This window comes from Budorcas taxicolor, chromosome 25 (assembly GCF_023091745.1).
Source record: "Budorcas taxicolor isolate Tak-1 chromosome 25, Takin1.1, whole genome shotgun sequence".
NCBI classification, from domain to species: Eukaryota; Metazoa; Chordata; class Mammalia; order Artiodactyla; family Bovidae; genus Budorcas; species Budorcas taxicolor.
The window spans coordinates 44351273-44367398 of record NC_068934.1 but is presented as its reverse complement, the minus strand read 5'-3'; the positions used below and the strand labels follow the sequence as shown (position 1 = coordinate 44367398).

General features: G+C 51.6%; 1 long non-coding RNA gene across 1 annotated transcript; it reads right to left on the bottom strand.

Moving 5' to 3' along the window:
- Positions 1-2302: 2302 nt before the first annotated feature.
- On the bottom strand, positions 2303-6046 carry LOC128068540 (uncharacterized). The gene is made up of 2 exons (XR_008201501.1): positions 5889-6046; positions 2303-5139 (listed from the first exon to the last, which is right to left on the bottom strand). It is a non-coding gene; the product is annotated as an uncharacterized LOC128068540 (long non-coding RNA).
- Between the last annotated feature and the right edge of the window lie 10080 nt (positions 6047-16126).

The window sequence follows — 16126 nt, the reverse complement described above, 5'->3', positions numbered from 1 at the left end:
ATTATGTCACCACAAAGATGCCTAAGTGAAAAGAGCTGCACAACAGCATCTACAGTGTAATTCCAATTTTGTGTAAAAAGGTATTTATCCTATGCATAGGAAAAACAACAAACCTCTAGGAGCAAAGAGGCCAGTAACAATTATCAATAAGATTACTGAGGAGTTTGTTTTTATCAATTTTCTTATTTGTAAACTTTACAATAAACCCATTTTACAACATGAGAACTAGCAGTTATTTAAAATAAAAGAAAGGGATGTTGGTGCAATGCTGAGGGGCCCTGGAAAGTAGAGCCTTCAGCAGAAGGCGTCCTACTTGGGAGACCAGAGGGTGGGAGTGGCTGCCTTCACCCAGAGGAAGGTCAAGGCCACCCTCCCTAAACACAGTTTTTTTATTTTTGGTTATTTTGCTGTCTTTCTCCTGTCATTTCCAGACTGCATCTGTATATTTTTCCATGTTAAACATTTTTTAATTTTTATTTTTACTTTATTTTCTTTACAATACTGTATTGGTTTTGCCATACATTGACATGAATCCACCATGGGTGTACATGAGTTCCCAATCCTGAACCCCCCTCCCACCTCCCATAAACATTTAAAACTTACCACAAATATCCAAAGCCTGTCTTGCCATTTCATGTAATATCAGCACTGCACAATAGCAAGTACTGCCCAAGGCCAGAGGTTAACATTTCCTTCAGAAACTTAAGTACACAAAGAGGTTAGCCCTGGCCACGGCCACAACCAGTAAGACAAACCAAGGGCAGCCAACAGAGTGAAGTGGGGGTGAGGAACCCCTTCTGTTAACACAGACCATTTACAAAGTTCTCAGAGTGTCCAGTCTGGGCCCACAAAGGAGCCTCAACCAACCCTTCCTCTTTGGCTATTTCTTTTTGAAAGAACTTCCAAATTCACCTCTTGCTATTTTTATACCCCATTACATTTAGCTGCACCAGATCTCCATTTTCCACCTAAATGCTACAAGCCCACTCCCTGAATTTCATTGTACCATCCACTGCCTCTGAGAGTTCAGATGGAAGGCTGAATTCAGATCTATGTATGAGGACGCAAACCGATCAGCAGTGATCACCATCAACGATACCTTTGACCTATCCCACCTGACCTGTGAAAAGAGGGTAAAGAACAGGCAGGGCCCTGGGACAAGGCAGAAGCCAGGAGGGTGTGGGTACAGCCTCCAGCTGCCTGCTCTGCTCCTGTACCATCAGGCCCACTTCACAGTCCCTTTTCAACGACATTTACACCCCTGTGGAGAAACCCTGCATCAGCCCACCAGTCGCTAGGTAACAGTACCCAGAGACACTCACAGCAGCTACCCTTGAGTTTGGTAATCACTGTATAAAAACAAAAGGAAAAATAAGTTCCGAAAAAAGGCAAGGCAAGCAGAAAAGAACTGAGCAAAAACAAGAAGGGCAAGGTAGGAAAGGAAGCCTAGATTGTTCTGGGGAAATCAAGAACAGGGTGCCGAGCAGGGGAAAGATCCTTGAACCTGCACAGCTGTGAGCCTCAGGACAGGTGGGCACCTAATTCCAGTTTCTGCAGGAGCCACACCCAGCTGCTCTCCCAGCCCCTCACTGTGGTCACAGAACAGCCTGTCCCTGTCCCCTTCCCACTCCCTTGGACATAAAAGCTTTCTCAGCAGAGGCGGGTGGTGGTTTCTATTTCAAGTTCATCTCCTGTAAAGCAAAACCTTAGGGTCCCAATGAACACAGACCAGCAGCACAAAAACGAGCTCCCAGCATCACTGCTGGGCTCTCCCCGCCCAGGACACAGGGGCAGCTTAGACACAACACAGCACTTATGCAATTAGTAAAATGAGAAGTATGTGCTTAAACCCAAATCCTAGACACATTCCAGCCTCCCAAAGACCACAAGTATGTCAAACGTATATTACATGTTCTTTCCATTTGTTAGGCTGCTTACAGTCATCAAGAGAGATCCCCTTTTTGACAAACCATTTGGAAATATAATTGGGTAAAATTCCAAGAAGTTAGGAAATAGTCTCCCCACCCTGACAATGACCTTCGTTGGCTTGTGGTTTGTCATCACATTTTGCACAACCATCACACACTCCCAGTCAGCAGAGTCCATCCCCAACTGCCACTGGGGACACAGGCCATTCAGGACCTACCAGTTCTGTTGAGGTTACCACACCGAGCTCAACGACCTCAGTCTGGAGTTACATTAGTCAATCTAAGCCTAAATCTACAGTATGAAGGTACATTTCGCTTCATGATATACAGACAAAATCAGAGTTGAAAAAATATAGCAATACAAGCAATTCTAATGAGTTTAGAACGCAAACCTTTATTCGTGCTGTAAAGGGGAAGAAAAGTGTTAGTAGTTACATACGTGACGCAACAAGGACTGGTTCTTACCATACAGAGCAACATAAAAGATTCCTTTCCACCTGTTTTTACAGTTTCAATTTCACAACAGCTTACCGGAACATATTTCCCCATACACGCATGACTAATGCTCTTTAAATTCCAATGACAGTAACAGTATCACATGCCCAAGTTACAGGTTAAGAACGGAACTATCAACATACTTGTAAACATTAAAAAGAACCCAGAAAAATTCCATGTCGTAAGTATTGAGGGTTTAAAATTCTCAAAACGAAATTCAATGGGAAAAATGGACAGGATAAAGTCACTGGTATTACTTTATCACAAAGGACTGATACTTCCCTAAATTTTTACAAACACCATAATCCAGGAAATAACTCCCCACCCCCAGTTTTACTCTTTATTTCCCTACCTGATTTTGGTTAAGTTTCCCCTCTAGTACTCCTTCACTTAACACAAACATTCAAACTGAAGATGGTGTGAACTATTAACTGGAACCTTAGCAAGGGTACACAGATTGTTTGCTACCAAGTATTACAGTAATTAGTGATCATGATTTAAGTTCTCCTTGTTACATGAGGATGAAAAGAAAAAGCTTTGGCTATTACTAATTACTCATCACAAAGAAAAGATGTTTCTAGAGCCAAGAAGTAACATACAAAATTCCTTTAGAAATCATTGTGTTTTCACTTTGCTCAAACTTTCATCTGCAAAATACCAAGTGAACAAAAATGTTACAAACTCAGAAGAGGGCATCTAAGTGCGTACCAAAATCTCAAAATACTTTAAAAGCCCACAATTTGGGTATTTTCTGAAACTAGTCCCTGAACATTGCACACCTTCAGATAAACCACTTAAGAAATTTGCAATGGAGTGAAAGATGTTAATCTGCTGATGCAAGTCCCTGACACCCATCTTTCAAGAGACTGAGACCCAGGTTTCAGTTACCTTTTCAGCCTTCCCCTTCTTATAGCAAAGCAAAACAATTTTGCTTTTGGCCTTCCCCACCCTTAGCAGTTTGAAGCACTGTAGAAACTTCAAGTAACAATTTAACTATCATTAACAATGTACTATTGACTAGCATTCTCTTTGCCTTTGAGCTCTATCCCCTCGAGTTCTGCCTACTGGTCTTTTCTCCAGACAATTCCCTTCCACCCACTTTCCCTACCCCTCCCACCCTCCGCCAGCCACACCTAATCACAGCCTTCTCTTCAGCTCACCCTCCCCAGCGCGCCAGGCTGTTTCCCACCCCTCAACCCCTCACCTCAGGGCCCTCCCCTTTGAACACGAAGATTCCTCTGAAATCTAATCAACTAAGATAAGTTAAGAATATAGAGCAAGATGAACAGATTACTATCGGTACCCTGACTATTCCCTTCTGGTAACAAGTGACCAAACTAAACCTGCCATTTTTATCACAATCTGGATATGACCATCTCGCGCCCTCCCACCTAGCACAGCACAATGACACCCCACCCCCACCCCCACCCCGCCAGTTGGCTTGATTTAAGTCAGCTGGCTTCATTTAGGTATTTGCCTAATGCATTTCAATCTGGAACGCTTTCCCACACACATTATATATCACACTAAGAACTCCTCCGACAAACGCACAGGCAGGCAGGTGGGTAGGTGAGGGTCACTGGGATCCATGTGCAAGCTCCATCTACAAGGCATCATCTGAGTTGTGGCATCAGCGTTAAAATGTTCTACAGCTTAAGAGTCTTCTGGAAACAAGGTTCGTGGCACACTAGTATGACAGGAGACTCAATTTAGAAGATGGCAGCATCTGAAACCTCCAACCCAGGAAACGTGCCTGCTGACATTCACGTGCCCAGAGATCGTTGCTCCCGGATCAAACACTCAAAGCAACACATCTGCTGATGGCCCCGGATCCATCTGCTTTGGCCTTTTAAAGACTGCCCCTCATAAGCTCATGAAAACCTTAAAGGATGGCCTCCTGAATACAGGGCTTCCTGAGCAAGGCCTGGAAACATGCCACTGGAGAACTTCCTCCTCCTAAGCCTCTGGAAATTCACTCTGCAGACAGCAATTTAGACGGGCTCTTTCCTCCAGGGTCTCCCCTCCTGCACCGCTACGACTCACACTGGCCAGGGGCTCCATTTCTCCTGGTGCCATCAGATCGCCATGATGAACACTACAGTAACAAACCACCGTCCATGAGGCATTTTCGTAGCTTTTAGATGGTACCGTCGCTGCGGGCCCACCCAAGGGTGCACATTCAATCCCCACCCTCTCCACTGGCAAGCAACACCACCCCGCCCACCCAGAGTCTCAGCAGGGGCTGCCTCTCCTCTTCACGGTTACCAAGATACCGACTCCAACGGCAACAACTTTCCCGGCTTACCAGAGTACCAGAAGCAATGTTTTAAGTGAATGGGTAACCTCGAGAGAGTGAAGGGGAGGAGGGGGGGGCAGAATGAGCTCACAGAACAGGTTAGCGCGGAACCTAGAGGAAAAGTCCAAAGGGGAGCACTGCCACCTGGAAAATAAAGTGAGGGTCAATTTTGTTCGCCTATAGCCCCCGCCTGCCAGACATACCAGTAACCGCTTGGACCGGCACCTTACCTCCTCACTCACTCCCTAGGACCACCCTCACACCCAGGCCTGGGTTTCACCAGGCTGGGCCTGGCTGGACCCTGTCCCGGGCCGAGCCAGACTTACATACCGCCCTGGGCCAAAGCTGTCAGCCCCGCGAAGCTAAGTGCAGCTTCCACCACACGAGGCCTCATCCCCAGGCGGGCTCACAACCCTTTGTCTGGAAAAAAAGGGACTGCTGGTATTGACAAGTTCAAGTCCTCCCCTCCCTGCCCACCTGCCACCCTGCACCCCACTGCCTGCCTTCCAGCTCCTTTTCAAAGCATCGACTGACCAACTCCGCCTCCAGCAAGGGAGGCAAGACCCTCCACCTTCACCTCTCCGTCTCTGCTTTCCTCCTCCTACACAAACCCGGGCACTGGGGGCCCGCTCAGCCTACGCAGGAGCGGCGCCCACCCAAAATTCAAGTTCCCCTTCTCCAGCAGACAGCTGCGACCGCCAGGCCTGGGGTGTCATCTTCCCCTTGGGTTACTGCGGGCCCATTCAACACAGCTCTCCCCAGCACAACTTCCCCAAGATCTAGTCCCCCCGTTAACCTTCCTTCTCTTGGCACCCCAAGTTCCCCAGCCTCATCTAACGCTGCCATATTTCTCATCTATCTCCTAAGACCCTAAACTGGCCAACTCCGCCCTCCACAACTAAGCCCAAGCCCCTGGCCCTCCCTGTCGCTAACTCCTGCTGGACAGGCCACAACTTTTGCTTTTATAGCCCTGGGCCGCATCACTGGGGCACTGCTTAACGGGACGATTCCTCCACTGCCACTGGAAAAAAAGTCCCTCCCCAACCCTGGCCAAGGAGACGACTCCGGGCGGCTCCCAGTCTCCGGGGTGTCTAGGTCTCGAACTCCCCAGTTATCCCCACTCCTCTAAGCAAGAGCTTCCTGAGATCGACGACAGATCTCAAGGTCACCTTGCGGGGAGGCGGATTCCAACGGGGACGAGGGTGGGGAGAGAAATCCCCTTCTCAGCCTGTGATGGAGCCGAGGGTTTAGAGGCTTCCCGTTCCTTGAGGGAAGGTGTGGGTGGGGAGTGGATGAGGCGGGTTGGGGCTGCTCTCTGGAAGCGAAGGGAACTGCTGGGGGTCGCCTCAGGTCACCCCCGCCCAGCAGAAGCCCAAAAGAAGCGCCGGCAGAGCGTCTGGAAAATTCCGGGCGGCGGCCGCGGAGGGATCTCTGCAGAGGGCGCATCACTCCCTGGCGGCGGGGGTGGGGGTGGAGCGGCGGCGCGTGACTCCTCGGGCGTCGGCTGGGCCTCGTGAGCGCCGGTGATGTCAGCGCTGAGGCCTGCGGGTGGGAGCGGGGCGGGGGAGGGGCAGCCCGCGGCCCGCCGGGCTGGAGCCAGGGTTCCGCGTGTGGGTGTCGTGGATCTTGAGCACGTCTGCCCCGGGGCCGCTCTTAGAGAACCGCACCCACAGCTGTGCTCAGTGTCTTTGACTAAGAAACATGGCTGTGATTTTTAAAAAGTTGATTAAAAAGTTAAGCCCCCATGTTGCTGCTTGGTAGCTTGAGGGGCGTGTGTCATCGCTTCGTTATTCTGTTACCAGGGGCCTGGAGGCTTCAAGTATTTCATCAGAAAAGTTGTGCCTGTTGGGTTAGAGTACTTTATGATTATTCATTCTCTGTTAACTGGGAAAAGGTAGTTGTGAGGTAAGGAAAAGCAAGATCTTGTTTGTGCAGAAAACAAAACGTGCAATTGGATGGCAACAAGACTAAAAGTATATAGATACTTAACCCTTTTTCCTTTGGGGTTGGGAGGTGAGGAAAAACATTTGGGGTGCGAAGGGACCTAGTTTTCCCCAGCTACTTTACAACCTGTGATGGGCCTCGGAGTCTGCCTGGTGATTGGGGGGGGCCACGTCCCGGTGACTGCCTATGGGGAGCAGGCCCTCAATGTGGCTCTCCCAAAGTGGAAGCAAAAGCAGCCCCGTGAGCGCCTGTCCCCTCCACCGAGGCCTGGCAGCGCTTGCGGGACTGGTGAGAATTTGGAAAGGGTCGCTGGCATCTCCCTTGCCTGTGTAGGGGTCAGAGTAAGGAGGAGTCGCAGCTCCAGACCCCCACGGGGCGTCCTGTCAGCCCTGCCACATGGGATGGAAGGACAGTGGTCAGGAGTAAGAAGAGCTGAGAAGGGCCTCTTGGACCAACTCCAGCCAGGAAGTCTTCTCCCAGGATAACCACCCACACCCTAAACAAACCCACCTGTGACAACAGGCTCCCTTGGCAACAAGGGGGAAACTGGGGAAGGAGGGTTTTTTCCCTCAGCCTCTGCAAGATGGCATCAGCAGCTGCTAGGCGGGGGCTGGGGCCAGCTGCTGCACCCTTCCTGGTTCTCGGAAAACTGCTGTTGCTCATGTGACCGTCGACCCAGAAGGCTGAGTATGTGGCAAGCCCAGGCTTGTTCACAGGGCAGCTCAGCTGCTCTCTCCAGCCAGGGAAAGATTATGGAAGCTCACTTTTCCCCAAGGTCTGGCTCATCTGTCTTGTCCTGACATTTCCATAGGTGGGTTGGGGAGACTGGACCTGAAAGAACAGTGTGGAAAAAGGGAATTGCATGTCAGAATGTTCTAGAAAGGCTGAGAGGTGTGTGTAATACCAAGCAAGTAACTTCTCTGCTGAGTCACAGTACCAGGCTGTGGGCTTAGCTCTATATTTATCTACAAGGTGCCTGAGAGGATGTAGTCACTGGTGTGTGTCTGCTTGATGTCTCAGCTTGCTGCTTGCTTTGTGTTAGTCTCTCGGTTGTGTCCGACTCTTTGTGACCCCATGGACTGTAGCCCGCCAGGCTTCTCTGTCCATGGAATTCTCCAGCCGAGAATACTGGAATGGGTTGCCACACCCTCGTCCAGGTGCTGCTCTCTACGTGGTCTAATAACCTTTCTCATTCACACGTATTCCCAAATTCCAGAACCACACTGTCTTAGCTTTTCTTTTTCAGGAGAGCAGGAGTACGTGGAAGTAGCCACACAGAAAGCATTAGGATCCTACAGATCTGAGGACTCCCAGCACAAAAGGAACGGCTGACCTCCTCTGTGCCCTTATGTCTGGAGGAGCCCAGCTCCATTTCAAGGACAAAATGACACAGTTGCAATGGGTCCTGGTTTGTTTCTCCTGGCCATGGACTTTTCCACAGCTAGTTTTCTTTGGAAATGGGATGTGTGATGTGTTTGAGCTCAGATGAGGGTAGAAAAACCACACAGGGACCGCTCTGTGCTGCCTTAAGGGGCCAAGGCAGTGCTCACGGTCCGGTGGACAAATGTGGGACTTGGGTTCTGCCTCTTTCTCTGCAAATAAGGCTAAAAATACTTCCATCCTGACAGAGGAGGAGGGCAAGACAGCCAGTGTGTCAGCAGATTTCTGTAGATCAAAACAAGCTGTTCCAGGAAACAGCCGGTAAACAAGATGACCTTGGATCTCTGGGTGGGGCTGGGTAGTGATGGGTCCGCCACACCCGGGTGGGTGGCTGAAGCCTGCTGCTTCTGGCCAGCCAGCCAACTTAGGAGCTCATGGTTGGAGGGGAAAGGAAGTTAGGAAGGACCCCTTGAGCAACCGGTGTCGCCCAGGATTTCAGGGTCAAAGTCCAGGCTCCAAGTCTTTTCACAGCCAGGGTTGCCTTCCTGACTTATTCTGCAGCCAGCTCAGCTGGATTGTTAACAAACATACACACCAGCCGGAGGAAGGACCCAGCAGACAGAAGATGAGGAGTGCGGGACATCCCTGGTGGTCCAGTGGTTAGAACTCCTCACTTCCACTGCAGGGGGAACGAGTGCCATCTCTGGTTAGGGAACCAAGATCCCGTAAGGGGTGAAGTGTGGCCCAAAATGGAGAAGAAGAGGGGTGAGAAAGGGGTGGTACTTCAGGTTCAAGATGGGGACAGGATGATAGTATTGCTGCAGCCACTCGAGAATGTGCCAGAACCCTGCCCCCCACTCCCCCCCCCCCCCCCCCCGCAGGTCCAGTTCCAGAGCCATGGCCTCCTGGGTCACCTTGGGCTCACCACTCACAGGAGACCTGTGGCCAGGAGCCCTGAGATCCCTGGTCCCAGGGCCTGAGTGAGGAACTGCACAGTCACCGCGTGCTGGCCCAGAGCCCTTCCTGCCCTGGCCAGCCTCCCTGCAGCCCAGCAGGAACCACAACCGGGAACTCCTGCCCAGCCCGCCCTGGCCTCTCCTGCCCTGGCAGGAAATGGGCCTCAGCCTGGGCTTCAGCCTGCTCCCCACACCCCCTTGCAGCATGACCCTGGCAGGCCCTCACACGCTCACAGCGTGCCTTCCTGTTCTCACTTCATAATTCTGATGAATACTGTCCTGTCTAAAAGCACTTCACCCAGTGGTCACCTGGCCCAGTCCACACTCAGCTCCTCCTGGCTTCTGCCGGGGTCACCTTCTCATTGAGTCCCCCCCACCCTACCCCTTCCCTTGTGGCTCAGATGGTAAAGAATCTGCCTGCAATGCAGAAGACCTGAATTCTATCCCTGGGTGGGGAAGATCCCCTGGAGAAGAGAATGGTAACCCGCTCTAGTATTCTTGCCTGGAGAATCCCACGGACAGAGGTACAGTCTATGAGGTAGCAAAGAGCTGGACAGGACTGAGCCACTAACAGCTTCATCCTACCCTACTCCACCCCCACTGGGGCTCGAGCTCCTCAAGGGAGGGGTTTCTATCCGTTTTGTCCTCCACTGGGCCCGGCAGTCTCTGAAAGTGGCCCTGGCATGGAACAGACCTCCAGGCATGTGTTGACCAAACAATTTACGTTGGTTTTGTTTTGTTATTTGGTCACTCAGCATGCAGGATCTTACTTCCCTGACCAGGGATTGAACCTGTGTCCCCTGCAGTGAAAGCACACAGTCTTAACCACTGGACTGACAGGGAAGTCCCTAACAATTATGTTTTGTAAAGGTCACTTTGCGAAAGGACGTTATGGTTGGATGGCATCACCGACTCAACGAACATGAATTTGAGCAAACTCCAAGAGATCGTGAAGGACAGCAAAGCCTGGCAGGCCGCAGACCATAAGGTTGCAAGGAGTCGAACACAACTTAGCAACTGAACAACAAAAAGTTTGCTGTCCACTGTGAGGCTCTCAGTAAATATTTGTGATGTTTCTGGACAGATGGAAGGAAGGAAATGAGTTCCCAGGTCAGCAGCAGGCCCACAAGCTCGATTACAGGTCCAGCTCTGGCGGCCTGTCCAGCCCTGGACTCCCAGGTCTTGAGAAGAGGAGAAGGGAGAGGGGTTGCCCCCTGTGGCCCCCCGCCCAGCAGTTCACATGAAGGGTGACCCTGGTCACTGCTGAGCAGCTCCAGCCGGGCCTTCCAGGTGGTGCTAGTGGTAAAGAACACGCCTGCTAATGCAGGAGACATAAGAGAGGCAGGTTCGATCCCTGGATCTGGAAGATCCCGTGGAGGCAATGGACAGGACTGAGGTGACTCAGCAGCCAAGCTCTTTTCTATGGCTCACCTGGTGGCTCAGCTGGTAAAGAATCTGCCTGCAATGTGGGAGACCTGGTTCAGTCCCTGGGTTGGGAAGATCCCCTGCAGAAGGGAACAGCAACCCACTCCAGTATTCTGGCCTGGAGAATTCCATGGACAGAGGAGCCTGGCAGACTATAGTCCATGGGGTCACTAAGAGTTGGACACGACTGAGCGACTCTCACTTTCACTTTTTGGGCTGCTAAGGGAACCAGGCGGAGAAGGCGATGGCACCCCACTCCAGTACTCTTGCCTAGAAAATCCCATGGACGGAGGAGCCTGGTGGGCTGCAGTCCATGGGGTCGCGAAGAGTCAGACATGACTGAGCGACTTCCCTTTCATTTTTCACTTTCATGCATTGGAGAAGGAAATGGCAACCCACTCCAGTGTTCTTGCCTGGAGAATCCCAGGGACGGGGGAGCCTGGTGGGCTGCCATCTATGGGGCTGCACAGAGTTGGACACGACTGAAGTGACTTAGCAGCAGCAAGGGAACGAGGGGGGCCTCTCTGGTAGGAGGCATTCCAGGGAGAGTGTGCCAGGGGTGGATACTCCCAGACCCTGGTGTATAAGACAGAGGAGGAGATGGGCCAGCCCACCTGCAGTTCACACTCCTTTACAGGTTCACAGTCCTTGTGCCCTGAAGCCCTGCCTCCAAGTGCTGACCAGATTCAGTTGTCCCCTCCACCCCACCCTGAGCGGTTGTGTCCTCAACCCCAGCCCCCAGCAGAGGGAAGGCCTGTGGAATGAGCGACTTGGTCCCACAAGCCTTGCCCCCCTTGACCATTGTTGCCCCACTAGTGGCTTCCAGATCTCCTTGCCAGCCCCGCTCTTGCAGACTCTCAACTACAAGTTGGTACTTGCCAAAAGCCTTGCCAAGGACTGAACAACAAGGGCACTTGCCATCTGCCTCTGTGGAGGCTGAACCCTGTGCTGCTGCAGCTGGTGACCTTCAACCCCTGGAGGGAGTTTCGGGTGGAGTGAGGCACTCTGTACCCTGGTAGGGCAGGTCTTTAGATAATTGGATATTTTCAGGAACTGATTTCAAGGTCCCAGTCCTGCATCTCCTCATATCTAGAAAAGCACTAAATCCCTTCATGATGACATAAATCCTTTCATGATGACATCAGATGCTTGTGACTAGCAGAAACCCTCTTGTAAAGTAAGTGCTTGATTGCATGGAACTACCCCTTCATGGAATCTTACATATTGACCTTCAGCCACTGCCTCTCTTTTGGAGAAGGAAATGGCAACCCACTCCAGTATTCTTGCCTGGAGAATCCCATGGACAGAGGAGCCTGGAGGGTTATAGTCCATGGGGTTGCAAAGAGTCGGACATGACTGAGCGACTAACACACACACGCACGCACGCACGTACCACGCACGCACACACCACGCACGCACACGCTGCCTCTTTGGAGCAGTCTCTCACAGCTGTCTGAGGTGCTGCCTCCCAGGCTGCAGTCCTCATTTTGCCCCAAATAAAACTGAACTCGCAGGTCCCAAGTTGTGCATCATTTTTAGTTGACGAGACTGTCAGTCCCAGCTTTTGTAGCCTCCTTCCACCCTTTGGCCTGTGTCCACCGTGCCAGACTCACGCCAAGCCCCACCCACCAGGCGTCCACCTGTGGGTGAGGGGCTGGCGCGGTGCTGACACCCACCACCTCCCATGTCTGGGTCTGCACAGCCCCCTCCCCCTCTCCCAGGTCCACCTGCAGCCCCCACTGCCAGAGCTCGCTTAGGCTGCGTCCCTGCAGATGGGACCATCTTCGGGCCTGAGCCTGTCTCACCCCCTCAGTGACCCCGCTGGAGCACTGGTTGTTCAGACTCTCTTTGACCCTCTGAAGGAGGACGTTTCTGTTCCGACTGCCTTTGGCGCCTGAGTGGCATCGGAGAGAGAGGGAGAGACAGAGAAAGGCATGTGTGGTGCGGGAGCTGCCTCTGGGCAGAGCTGCTGCTGCTGCTGCTAAGTCGCTTCAGTTGTCTCCGACTCTGCGACGCCATAGACAGCAGCCCATCAGGCTCCCCGTCCCTGGGATTCTCCAGGCAAGAATACTGGAGTGGGTTGCCATTTCCTTTTCCAATGCATGAAAGTGAAAAGTGAAAGTGAAGTTACTCAGTCGTGCCCGACTCTTAGAGACCCCATGGACTGCAGCCTACCAGGCTCCTCTGTCCATGGGATTTTCCAGGCAAGCGTACTGGAGTGGGTTGCCAGAGGAACCCCTCCAAATGGTCCATCTGCCCCTGGAGGATGCTGACCTTGATGCAGGGAGCGAAGCCTGTGCTTACTGACCCAGAGAATCAGCTATCACCACTTCCTCCTCCTCCCCAAATGCCAAGGTCAAAGGCGCAGGGGACACAGAGGTCCTGGGAAGAGCTGGAGCTATTATTATTCTCCCGCTTGCAAATTATACCTAAGACAAGTAGCTCAAAATAGCTGAGGGCAGAGTCCGGGTGGAGGAAGGGAGGTGCTGAGAGATGGGCCGGACTGCCCAGAATCAGCGTGGGGGGAGGGCTGGGGCCTGGGACAGTCCCCAGGCATGGGAGCAGGGCGGACGGGAGCAGGGTGGACGTGAGCAACCCCCGGGTGTGCCCACCCCACTTCCTGGATTCCACGGTTTTAAATATTTTGACTCTGTTTTCATTACACACACACACACACACACACACACACACACACACACACAATCCCAAAGCAGAATCTGTTTTCATCACACACACACACAATCCCAAAGCAGACTGTTTTCATCACACACACACACACACACACACACACTCCCAAAGCAGAATCTGTTCTTGGGATGTAGATCCTGATCTTTGAAAAATGTGGTCCCTCACCAACCTAGACAGTATATTAAGAAGCAAGTCTGTCTAGACAAGGCTATGGTTTTTTCCAGTAGTCATGTATGGATGTGAGAGTGGGACCATACAGAAGGCTGAGTGCCGAAGAAGTGATGCTTTTGAACTGTGGTGTTGGGGAAGACTCTTGAGAGTCCGTTGGACTGTAAGGAGATACAACCAGTCCATCCTTAAGAAGGTCAGTCCTGAGTGTTCATTGGAAGGACTGATGTTGAAGCTGAAACTCCAATACTTTGGCCACCTGATCCTAAGAGCTGACTCATCTGAAAAGACCCTGATGCTGGGAAAGATTGAAGGTGGGAGTTGGGGACGACAGAGGATGAGATGGTTGGATGGCATCACTGACTCGATGGACGTGAGTCTGAGTGAACTCCAGGAGTTGGTGATGGACAGGGAGGCCTGGTGTGCTGCAGTCCATGGAGTCACAGAGTGGGACACGACTGAGCGACTGAACTGAACACCAACTGGGGACCGCAAGGAGAAACCCTGTATCTGGTGCTCTTGAAGGCCCAGAACCCCTGATCGTGGACCAGAAGAAGGTGGCAGCGGTCAGGAGCCGGGGGCCCCCCTGAGAAGCAGCAGGCCGGGTTCCGGGCTGCATAGGATCCGGGCAGGAAGTGTGGGCTTCCGCCTCTGCCGCTGAGCTGGAGAGGAAAGGGCGGGCTCAACTGCCCCCTGCTGGCCACAGCCGGACCTGCAACCTACAGGCAGCCGCTCCAGCTCCCCTGGCGACCGCATAAGGAGGCCTGGTCGGAGCCCGCTGAGAGACGGCAAATCCATTGCCGCGTGCAGCACAAAGCCGTGGGTGGGTGAGGCGCTGTGGCAGGAAAGATGGCGCGGTAGGCAGAATAAGGACCCCCAGGATGTCTGCATCCTAACCCCGGAGCCTGTGAATGTTAGGTTACATGGCGAAGGGAAATTCAAATTGCTAATCAGTAGACTTTAATAGATGGACTTCCCTGGTGGCTCAGACGGTAAAGCGTCTGCCTACAATGCGGGAGACTAGGGTTCGATCCCTGGGTCGGGAAGATTCTCTGGAGAAGGAAATGGCAACCCACTTCAGTACTCTTGCCTAGAAATCTCATGGATGGAGGAGCCTGGTGCAGGCTACTGTCCATGGGGTCGCAAAGAGTCGGACACGACTGAGCGACTTCACTTTCACTTTCAGACTTTAATAGGGAAATTATCCTAGATTATCCGCCTTAAGTTCAGTCGCTCAGTCGTGTCCGGCTCTTTGGCGACCCTATGGACCACAGCACGCCAGGCTTCCCTGTCCATCACCAACTCCTGGCGCTTGCTCAGACTCATGTCCATCCAGTTGGTGATGCCATCCAACCATCTCATCCTCTGTTGTCCTCTTCTCCCGCCTTCAATCTTTCCCAGCATCAGGGTCTTTTCCAATGAATCAGTTCTTCCCATCAGGTGGTCAAAGTGTTCTAGTTTCAGCTTCAGCATCAGTCCTTCCAATGAATATTCAGGACTGATTATCAGCCTTGGCCCAGTGTAATCGTGAGGAAGAGGAAGGGAGAAGAGCCAGAAACATGGAGAGAAAAGGAAGAGAGCAGTGCTGTGAAGACCCCACTGGCCTTCACTGGCTTTAGGGATGGAGGAAGGGGCCACTGAGCCCAGGAAATAGATTTATTCTCCCTAAAGGAGTACATCAAGGCTGTATATTGTCACCCTGCTTATTTAACTTATATGCAGAGTGCATCATGAGAAACGCTGGACTGGAAGAAACACAAGCTGGAATCAAGATTGCCGGGAGAAATATCAATAACCTCAGATGTGCAGATGACACCACCCTTAGGGCAGAAAGTGAAGAGGAGCTAAAAAGCCTCTTGATGAAAGTGAAAGTGGAGAGTGAAAAAGTTGGTTTAAAGCTCAACGTTCAGAAAACGAAGATCATGGCATCCGGTCCCATCACTTCATGGGAAATAGATGGGGAAACAGTGGAAACAGTGTCAGCCTTTATTTTTTGGGGCTCCAAAATCACTGCAGATGGTGACTGCAGCCATAAAACTAAAAGACGCTTACTCCTTGGAAGAAAAGTTATGACCAACCTAGATAGCATATTGAAAAGCAGAGACATTACTTTGCCGACTAAGGTCCATCTAGTCAAGGCTATGGTTTTTCCTGTGGTCATGTGTGGATGTGAGAGTTGGACTGTGAAGAAGGCTGAGCGCTGAAGAATTGATGCTTTTGAACTGTGGTGTTGGAGAAGACTCTTGAGAGTCCCTTGGACTGCAAGGAGATCCAACCAGTCCATTCTGAAGGAGATCAACCCTGGGATTTCTTTGGAAGAACTGATGCTAAAGCTGAAACTCCAATACTTTAGCCACCTCATGCGAAGAGTTGACTCATTGGAAAAGACTCTGATGCTAGGAGGGATTGCGGGCAGGAGAAGGGGACGACAGAGGATGAGATGGCTGGATGGCATCACTGACTCGATGGACGTGAATCTGAGTGAACTCCGGGAGTCAGTGATGGACAGAGAGGCCTGGCGTGCTGTGATTCACGGGGTCGCAAAGAGTCGGACATGACTGAGCGACTGAACTGAACTGGAGCTTCCAGGAAAGCAATGTGGCCCTGCTGACATGGATCTCAGCTTGGTGAGAGTTCAGTTCAGACTGACCTCGAGAACTGTGAGATCATGAACGTGGGTTGTTTTATCTGTATTTATTTGGCCATGCCACATGGCTTGTGGTTTCTTCATTCCTCCACCAGGGATTGAACCCGGGGCCTCAGCAGTGATAGCAGTGAGTCCTAACCACTGGACCACCAGGCAATTCCTTATGGGTTGTTTTATTTACTTTTCATCAAGTATTTTA